A 9,565-nucleotide genomic window follows, 5' to 3' on the forward strand; every position below is an offset into this window, starting at 1 on the left:
ACCCGCCCAGTTTCTAATCGTGGGGCCAACGCAAGCGGGGAAAAGTTTTCTTTTAAGTAACTTATTGCAAAATCATCAGCTTATGTTTGACCCGCCGCATAAAAAGGTTATTTATTGCTACGCCGCCTGGCAGCCAAACTATGAAAAATTGAAACAATTGATTCCGGGAATTCAATTTATTCAAGGCTTGCCAACGGCGGATCCGGATTTTTGGGAGACTCATCGCGACTCCTACTTGATACTAGACGACTTAGCTAGCCAATTATTTAAACAAGCTCATATTGCCGATTTAGTGTGCGTGACGTCGCATCATTTAGGGTATACGGTTATTATTATTACTCAACAACTGTTTCCCAAGGGTAGCCAATCGCGGATAATTTCTCAAAACTCTTCCTATTTTATAATAATGAAAAATCCTCGAGATGTCGCCTCTATTAGATATTTGGCGCAACAAATAAGTCCAGATAACCCGAAGCGTATTACGGAGGCGTACAGACTAGCCACTAGAGAACCCTATAGCTATTTGTTAATTGATTTAAAACAAGAAACTCCGGAAAATTTACGATTAAGGTCGCGAGTTCTACCTCACGAATCACCTATGTATGTCTATGTCGATTAAATTTAATTGTCATTTGAATAATGGCCCCACGCGTTAAACGTCGATCAGCAAAACGCTCCCGGCTCGTCGTAGCGCGTCCCTCGACCAAGTTTGCCAAATTTGTCCCTTATTTACAGAGTTTGCGTCAAACTAGCTGTAAACAACGGCGAACCCTCTTAAACAATAGTAGCGCGCCTCAATTAAAGAGCATTCAGACAATTTGTAAGAATTTAAAGGGCGGAGGTATTTATTTGAGTAAAGACCGTAAGAAAAAGCTAGCAAAGTACAAGAAAATTATTAGACAACTCGGATCAAGTACCTTGTCGCAGAAAAGCAAAAAAAAGCTGTTGTTGCAGCAATCAGGTGGTTTTCTTACGACGTTGCTTGCCGCAATCTTGCCTTCGATTGTCCAAGCCATAGCTGCTAAACTATGAAACAAATGGTTCTTGTGCCCGCTAGCGCAGTAACTTCAACAGCTGCCCAAGAGCACTCTGCTTTGGACCGAGAGATTGAGGATATTTTAAAATCGCCATTGAATGCCTACGATAAATTATATAAATATTTAGACGCTTTTAAGAAATATTTAAGTATCGAGAAACAAATTCCTTTACCTAAATTTGAGGTCGTAACACAGGCAATGTCTAATGTCCCCACGCCGCCATTACCGGTCACCCCTAAAATGCCCCCGCGAAAAAAACAATTGTCATGGCCGAGCTATGCCACGTCATCACCGACAACAAGCGCTTCGGGCAGTTCTTTTACTACGCCTAAACGAGCCGAGCCTCGGCAAAAGGTTTTAAAAAGCGAAACGGCTGCGGGGACACCAACACCAGAAGATTTTTACCAACAATTTGGGCCGACCTATGTTGGAGATATGGTGAAACGGCAAGCCGAAGTTCTGGCAAATCATTTGCAAAACACATTTTTCACGCCAAAAAGAGAGCTAGAAGAAGGAGCTGTCGGTTATGCAAATCGTGACGACGATTTACAAGAGGAAATTGCCGATGAACAAGAGAATTTAGCGGAGGAAAACGGGGACAATTTAACGGACTTGGAAAACCTGTTTGAGACGGCCTCCGCTAAACAGAAGAACAAGAAAAAAAAGAAAAAACCTCGGAAGAAGAAAGACGAACTCCAAAACTTAGGACCGCTGGTTCCATCTAACGAGAGGAGAAAGAGGCATAATAAATGGAGCGATATTGATTAATAAAAAAAAATGTAATATTTAGACAAATAAAAAATTGTTTTATTGCGAACAATATCTGTGTACATGTTTTTTTAAATGTAAAGATAAATATAATAAAGCGACATAGTCGTTAAGTTTAAGATTCTGGTCATAGATGGCGTCTAATATCGTCTTTCTAGCTACGCCCTTACAGCGGAGTGCTAGGTACAGACAACAATGGACGCCACACAGTTGAAAGAATGGATGTTGAATTTGTTGTTTATTGTAAACAACTCGTTTCCCGTATCGTTTTAAATTAACTTTATAGTATCGCGGCGACTTTCCGTAAGTGCAAAACATTTCCACCGTGTCATTGTTAGAAAAGCACGCTATCCAATGTTCTCCAGCCTCTCCAGCTGCTTCATTATTGAATATAAAGCAAAATTTGGACCTTTTTGGCCGTTCTGGGAGTCTGTTTACTGGGAAGCATCCTAAATAGTATGGTCGCGTTCTTTTGTCGCAAGTTAAGAGAGCGTTTATTTGCGAAGTGTTCATAATTTATTCTTGACAAGACCCGTCTCGGGTAACGAGACTTTTTGTAGTTCGGCGCCGTAAAAAACACCCAGAATTTGCTCCCCCTTTAAATCCGCTACGCGATAGACGGGCGGTGACCTGGGTATGACGTCAACAACTCGAAATATTTCGTCAGTAAAGGTGCCTCCCGAGCTGGTTTTTCTAAATACTCTACTAGCTATAGAAAGACGCACGTAGTCGCCAACTTTAAGCCTCGGTGCGTATCGATTAATTCCGTTTGATTTCCCGTACAGTTTATTCCAAATGATTGATTCGTTATCTATATTAACATGAACCGGTGCAATTCCAGTAGTTGAATGAACCCGTTCATTATAGGCTTGAGTAATTAAAGGTAAATATTTAACGTAATTTTTATTCCCCGTGGCCGTAATAACCCGGGCAATTTGTTCCTTAATTGTTCTAATAAAGCGTTCCGCTAAACTGGCCTTATGCTGACTCCTGGCAAAATGTATTTGCACATTGTTTCGTTTCAAGAAGGAGGCAAAGTTGCGCGAACTAAATTCCCCACCGTAGTCCGTGTATATTTTTAAAGGGATCCTCTCTCGAAATATTTTTTTAAAAGCTTCGATAACCTCGCCAGATGTTTTGTTTCTAAGAGGTACTGTCCATCCGTAGCGGCTTAAGACGTCAATGACGCACAAAACATAGCGAACATTTTTATTAAAACGTTTTAATTTCGGTAGATCCAACAAATCAGCTTGAAAAACGTCATCGATAGTTGAGGCGTACACTTGGTTAGTTTTGAATCGGAAACGTCGAAATCGATGTTTCGTATAGGCGGGCTGTTTCTCGAGAAAGGCGATTAATTTTGCTTTTGGCACGTCCGGTAAGGCCTTTTGTAATCTGGCTAGCGACCCATAAGCGGCCGGATTTGCCACGTCGTAATAAATTTTTCTAATTTTAGCATCCATGTCTTGACAAGTATAAATAACGACTAAATGGTTTCCCAATAAACAACTTTATTTAATACACGCAAAGGTATTTTATAAAAACAATATCAGTTAAACAAATACGATATATCAATACATTTATCTTAATAGCCATAAATCAAGGCATTCTTTAAATCGGCAAAACTGTTGACAAAATAAGCGTAAATATCCTCTTGATCCTCGATCCATCCATGGTCGGTCTCAAATTGATGCAAAATTTTCTCACGATCCAGTTGAGGCAGCGCTTCGTGCAAATTACGCTCGACTCGATCGCTGAAATTTGTGTCAAATTCCGAGCAGCTTTGAGAGTGGCATATTTGTTTTCGACACTCGACGTTGGCGCAAGTGGAAGTGACGTCAAACAAGGTGGTAGTGAGCTCGTTTAAAATTAATTCGCGCATGCGACAGACAGCTATCCCTTTAGCCTTGAGATCCTCGTCAATCAACGGCTTTAAGTCGATCAACGTCTGCCATCCTGTTTTGTTCAGGCTAAATCCTTCGCTGGTGCTAAAGTTGAGGAAATAACGACTGCCGCTACCTCGTTCATAGTATCGAAGATCGATTAGACGTTCATCTTTCGAGTTGACGAAGCATTCCAGCTTGATGCGCTCTTTGACGGGCAACCAAATATGATAGCGAGGTATTTTTCCGTCAAAAAAGGACGTGAGTTCATTTTGAAACCGAAACAAAGCGTACCAGGCGTTAGGTTTTAATATAGTTTTTGTACGCGTATCCGATCTTTGAATTAATATTTTAGGTTCAATAGATTCAATGACGCAAATGTCGAGCTTTGGCGTAACGGTGTGTACTTGGTGCATCTTGGCTCGCGACTGATATTGTATTTATAAAGTTTTAGTCTTTTATACGTTGGGGTGATTATAAATAATTTCTCTGTTTTTAGATATTATTAATTGGTTGTTTGGAAATTCGGCCATGACAATGCACGTGACGTTTTCGGTTAGCGGAGAGCTAAATCTTAACGATAATCGCAAGTTACCAGTCTGGGGCATGGAATTTAGACCTAACGAAGCGAGATGCTCTCTACTCAAATCAAAAACAACGACAAAAAAGCCCTTCTTATATAAATCGTAAGAAATTATATTTCCTCGGTCAAGACCTAATATCTCGAGACCCTCGAATAAAGAATTGTAACATCTAACGTACTGGTCGTCGTCAAAATTGGGCGTAAAGGGGATATCGGGATAATTTTGCGAATTTAAAGAGAATTGCATGAAATCGAGTTTGAAGTGTTGGAGATCCAGGGGGTTAGAAGTTGCTTCCCCTACAAATTTTTTATTAGTAACGAAAGCCACGACAGTTCGCGAGGGTAATTGCCCTGTAAACAAGCTGTCCCTAATAAAATCTTGCGTTCCGGTGGTTATTAAGAAATTTTTCATAACAATAGAGTTTATTTCGTAGCGAGCGTTTATTCCCGAGTTTAACATCTGAGCGTGCGCTAGTTGCAGTTCGGGATTAACCTCAATTTCGCGCGTAAACAAGGTGCATTCCGTTAAATCAATCTTATACTTTTTGCCCTGCTCATTGTGAATAATAGCGAAATCCGCGGAGCTTCGATGAAGTCTAATTCGCACCTCGATATTATCTAGTAAGAATTTGGGCGTTTTGAACATATCCAAAAATAATTCGCCAATTACATCGCACGTCTTTGATTGGGCCACGCGTTTAGCGCGACGACCAATACCATTATCTTCTTTGTTAATATTGGCGTTATCTAAAGCCGTCGCCGGTTCGATAATGGTATCCAAATAATATAACATAGAAGTTAACCAGGAATTGGCCGCCGTTTGTCCATAATTTAAAAGTATTTTAAAATAGGCCATATATGGGTACATATTATTAGGTTGCTGGACAGCGACGCCATTGAGAAATAATTCTACTTGACAAAATAGCGAGGCAATTATTAAATTTGTCACCGAGACTTTCTTTTCCGCATCTGGAACGGCCGTGCCGTCCTCGTGCAAAACGCGAAATTTTACTCTCAAAAGAGTTTTAGTCAAATCATGATAATTGTTAGAGGGGGGAATGATAAATTCTACATATTTAGCATTAGTTAGTGGGGCAATGGGATAATGAGCAGTCGTTTTAGTCCCAACAATATTATTATTCACCACTGGCTTTTCAAATACTTCAAAGTCGGAAAGAACACTTTCGTAGGTCGACATGTTTAGTCTAGAAAATCGCGTTTAGTGCGTCGCTTAACACGTTTGCTCCGGCTTGTTTTAGCAGTCCTCTTTCGTTTTCGGCCCGTCCCGCTTTGAGTGTTGACGAACCGGTCCACGCCTTTATGTAGTAGGGAATTTATAGATTGTTTGACATTTCTTTTAATCGATTCTCGAGGTGATATTCCGGGGTTTTGGGCATCGCTAATTACTCTACTCGTTAACCCAACAGCTTCGGACGCTAAAGTACTAATGGCCGGCCTAATAAAGGGTGTAATTTTGCGCAATAAAGAATTAAAGATACCGCCAACACTAAAACGACCTCCGGATTGGAAAACGTTTGCGTGTAAAGCCGGAAGGGAGGATCCTCTTTGGAAATACAGAGTGTATCTATTAGGTACCATTGCTTCTGGGCTATTGACGTCGACGCCTAAAAAACAGTTTAATATATACTTTGCCCAAATTAAACGGAATATTTTCCCCGTAATCGGATTTCAATTCAATTTCAATTTCCTGTATATCGCTAGTTGAAATTGGATAAAAGTCGATATTATTAAATATTTCCTGGTTCTCCTCGTCTAGCAGCGAAAAAGCCGGCATTTTTATGAAACGTAGCAGAGGAGCTTGACCACCACCTACTACCTGTTGCCGAATAATATTGGTATAGACAAACATGGCATCGACGCCTCTCATGATATCCGCGGGATACTCCGAAGTCTCGTTATTAAGATACCGATCTAATTGATTGGCACTAAAGCCTAGCAATCGTCCCAGTCCCCTCCCGGGTGTTGTTTTGGGAAACAAAATGGAAACCGTATCGTTCAGTTTTGAAACCGTCACGGTTCCGTCTACATTCTGCGTAAATTTTAGACTTTTCCTATGCGCCGGGGACATGGCTTCGCCCATGGCACTTAAAACATCGCTAATATGATAATAAACCCCGGGAGGAATTTCACATGCAAAATTGTCAACTCGTTTGCCTTGAGGGTTATCCTGTTGATATCCGGGTAGGGACGGCTGGTCAGCCATATTTGGGTCTTCTGGAAATCTATCCACATCGTATTCGCTAGTCCAAAAATTATTATCCGCTGTCAGGGTCATTATTCTTAATCGAGGATTTACCAGAGCCACTCCCGAATGACTGTGTTGAAAAAATTCTCCCTCTTCGGGAATGTTAAATAACTTGGCCATTGGTCCAGCTACCGAGACGCGAACACCTGGCTCTATTTCGATACGAACATAAAATCTATCTTCCAGAGCATTTTTGAGAATGTACATTTTAAAATACTGGCGAGGCATATATTCTTGAACCCCCAATAACTGGTTTATGATTTTTAAATGTAAAGAGAAGGGAATTACGGCCCCGCTTGCCGTAAAATCGCAAATATAATCGCCCGCGGGTATTTTGATTTTTGCGACACTAGTCTTAGTAAATAGATGCATTAGTGAGTCATGAACGCGATAATTTACAAATGTGTCATTAGTTGTTTTGAAATGCGTAAAATTACGCTCTAAAGGTTTAGTGGATAGAAACGTCCCACCAACGTATTCAGCTTCTAAATTTAATATATCACGCAATTCCTTTGGGAAGAGCATTTCAATTTTTGCCGGACAATGGATTCTAAAATAATGCTCCGCTCCTTGCTTAATAACGCTAAATTCGGCCTGATGTAATCTTAAAGGGTCAAAATTGCGCGCAGTTATTTGGAGGTTTTCGGCAATTTCTTCATAAATCTTATAATCATCTGTCGATCTAAACTCGCCTGACACTTTAAAAAAGAAATAAAGCCAGGGTTCTTCCCAGGGGGTATAGCGCTTTATGGTTCTATTGACTCGATATTCTATGTATGCATTGTCTTTGTCTATAGTATATTCTTCTAACGTCATGCTCAAGGGTCCTAGTTGGTGTTTTCCGGAGTAATATCTATCGGGGTCAGCGCCAAGCAATTTAGCTACTTGGGGAGAAAATTTAATTTCCACCCATTCTGGTGTTTTGAAATTATACACGATAGCATACCCCCAATTATCTACTGTGTGGTATGTTACTTGAATTTTTTTAAATACTAATTTTTCTAAAGTGTTGGCTACGGCTCGATAAAGCCCTTCGGCGTTTTTCTCTGGCGTTTTACTGGCTTTAAAAGTTTGAGGTAAGAACAATACTGTGTAATTGTCATAATCTTCAGGGTTAATAGGCTTAGGCTCTTCGGGAATAATTGGTTCAGGCTTTTTTTTCGGCGGATCAACCGGCTGCGGAAACAAGGGTTTTTCATCAACCGGTGGTGGGGAGGGAGTCGGTAATACGGGTAGCTCTGGAGATGAGGGGGGTGTGGGCGAAGGTGTGGGTGTTAATGGTTCAAAGGGGGCGAGGGGTCTTGAGCGTGGGGGCGGTGGTGGAGTGGAGGGTTTTGGGGGTGGTGGCGGAGAAGAGGCTTTCGGGGGCGGTGGTAGGGTTTGTTTCGGGGCTGGTGGTGCTGGTGCCGGTGGAGGAGAGGGAGGTTTTGGGGGTGGTGGCGGAGAAGAGGTTTTCGGGGGCGGTGGTAGGGTTTGTTTCGGGGCTGGTGGTGCTGGTGCCGGTGGAGGAGAGGGAGGTTTTGGGGGTGGTGGCGGAGAAGAGGTTTTCGGGGGCGGTGGTAGGGTTTGTTTCGGGGCTGGTGGTGCTGGTGCCGGTGGAGGAGAGGGAGGTTTTGGGGGTGGTGGCGGAGAAGAGGTTTTCGGGGGCGGTGGTAGGGTTTGTTTCGGGGCTGGTGGTGCTGGTGCCGGTGGAGGAGAGGGAGGTTTTGGGGGTGGTGGCGGAGAAGAGGTTTTCGGGGGCGGTGGTAGGGTTTGTTTCGGGGCTGGTGGTGCTGGTGCCGGTGGAGGAGAGGGAGGTTTCGGGGGTGGTGGAGGAGAGGAGCGTCTCGGGGGTGGTGGAGGAGGGGTTATTTTGGGTGGTGGTGAAGGTTTTCGTTTTGGAGGAGGGGTTATTTTGGGTGGTGGTGAAGGTTTTCGTTTTGGAGGAGGGGTTATTTTGGGTGGTGGTGAAGGTTTTCGTTTTGGAGGAGGGGTTATTTTGGGTGGCTGTGGTTGTACAAATACTACGGGTACAGTCGTAGCAATAGGTATCGGAAGAAAAGGCGTAGTTCGCGGTAAAATAGGTATAGATGGCGGTACAGGTCTATATTCTGGCTGGGGCTTTTTTCTTATCGACGGAACCTCGTGGCTTGTTTTACGTTTAATGGCAGCTTTAGGAATGTACTTGTAGTCAAATTTTTTTTTAAAACTATCTCCAACATTATCAATTTCGATTTCCACGTAATTATTAGTGTAATTTAAACTTATATTTTTAGCATGCTTTGATACAGGATATTTGGATATATATGGAACATCTTCGTAATTATTCTCTTTAAATTCAAATAGCGTGGTCAAGGGGGAATCAGCTGGTATTTTGAACCGTATGTTCTCCTCTCCTAAAACTTGCAGGTAAACGGGAAAGTTTGTATCTAACTGTTTTCCCAGGGCCCCGTCCTTATATTTATTCACTAATTTAAAAGATAATTTGCCTTTTAAATACGGATGACTGTTTACATCATCATTTAACAGCTCGACAAAATTTTGGGGTAGTTCGTACTCTTTGGTCTTGGTATAACGATTGACAGGTATCTCTATTTTTTGATATTCAACAGGCTCTCTAACAGCTGCATAGTTGCCATGGTTTGGGTCACTTACAACCTGAATTTCAAACTTGTTAAACTCTTCGCTTATATTCACCCAATGATTTGGAAATATGATTTCTGCCAACCCAACTTCATAATCGCTACTCAAGTTTAGAGGTTGATGCAAATAATTTTTAAAACTTGATTGGGTATTGTTTGGGTATATATCTAAACACGTATTAGACGCTAAAGTTAAAAAGAAGTCGTCATTCATGACTAACGCCTGTTTATCAACTAACCCCAACTTCTTAAACAAACCTTATTTTATACATAAATTTCATAAAAAGATCGGCCATAGCTCGGTAGACTGGCCGGGATTTGAACTCGCCACCTTTTTAGGTATTACATTAGTAGACCCTGCCTTTAACCACTGAGCTATGGACGATCTTAAAATACACGCCGTTTAT

The sequence above is a fragment of the Phalangium opilio genome, unplaced genomic scaffold (assembly GCF_054372755.1).
Source record: "Phalangium opilio isolate 3A_F unplaced genomic scaffold, DU_Popi_V2 ptg000078l_1, whole genome shotgun sequence".
In the NCBI taxonomy this organism is placed as follows: Eukaryota; Metazoa; Arthropoda; class Arachnida; order Opiliones; family Phalangiidae; genus Phalangium; species Phalangium opilio.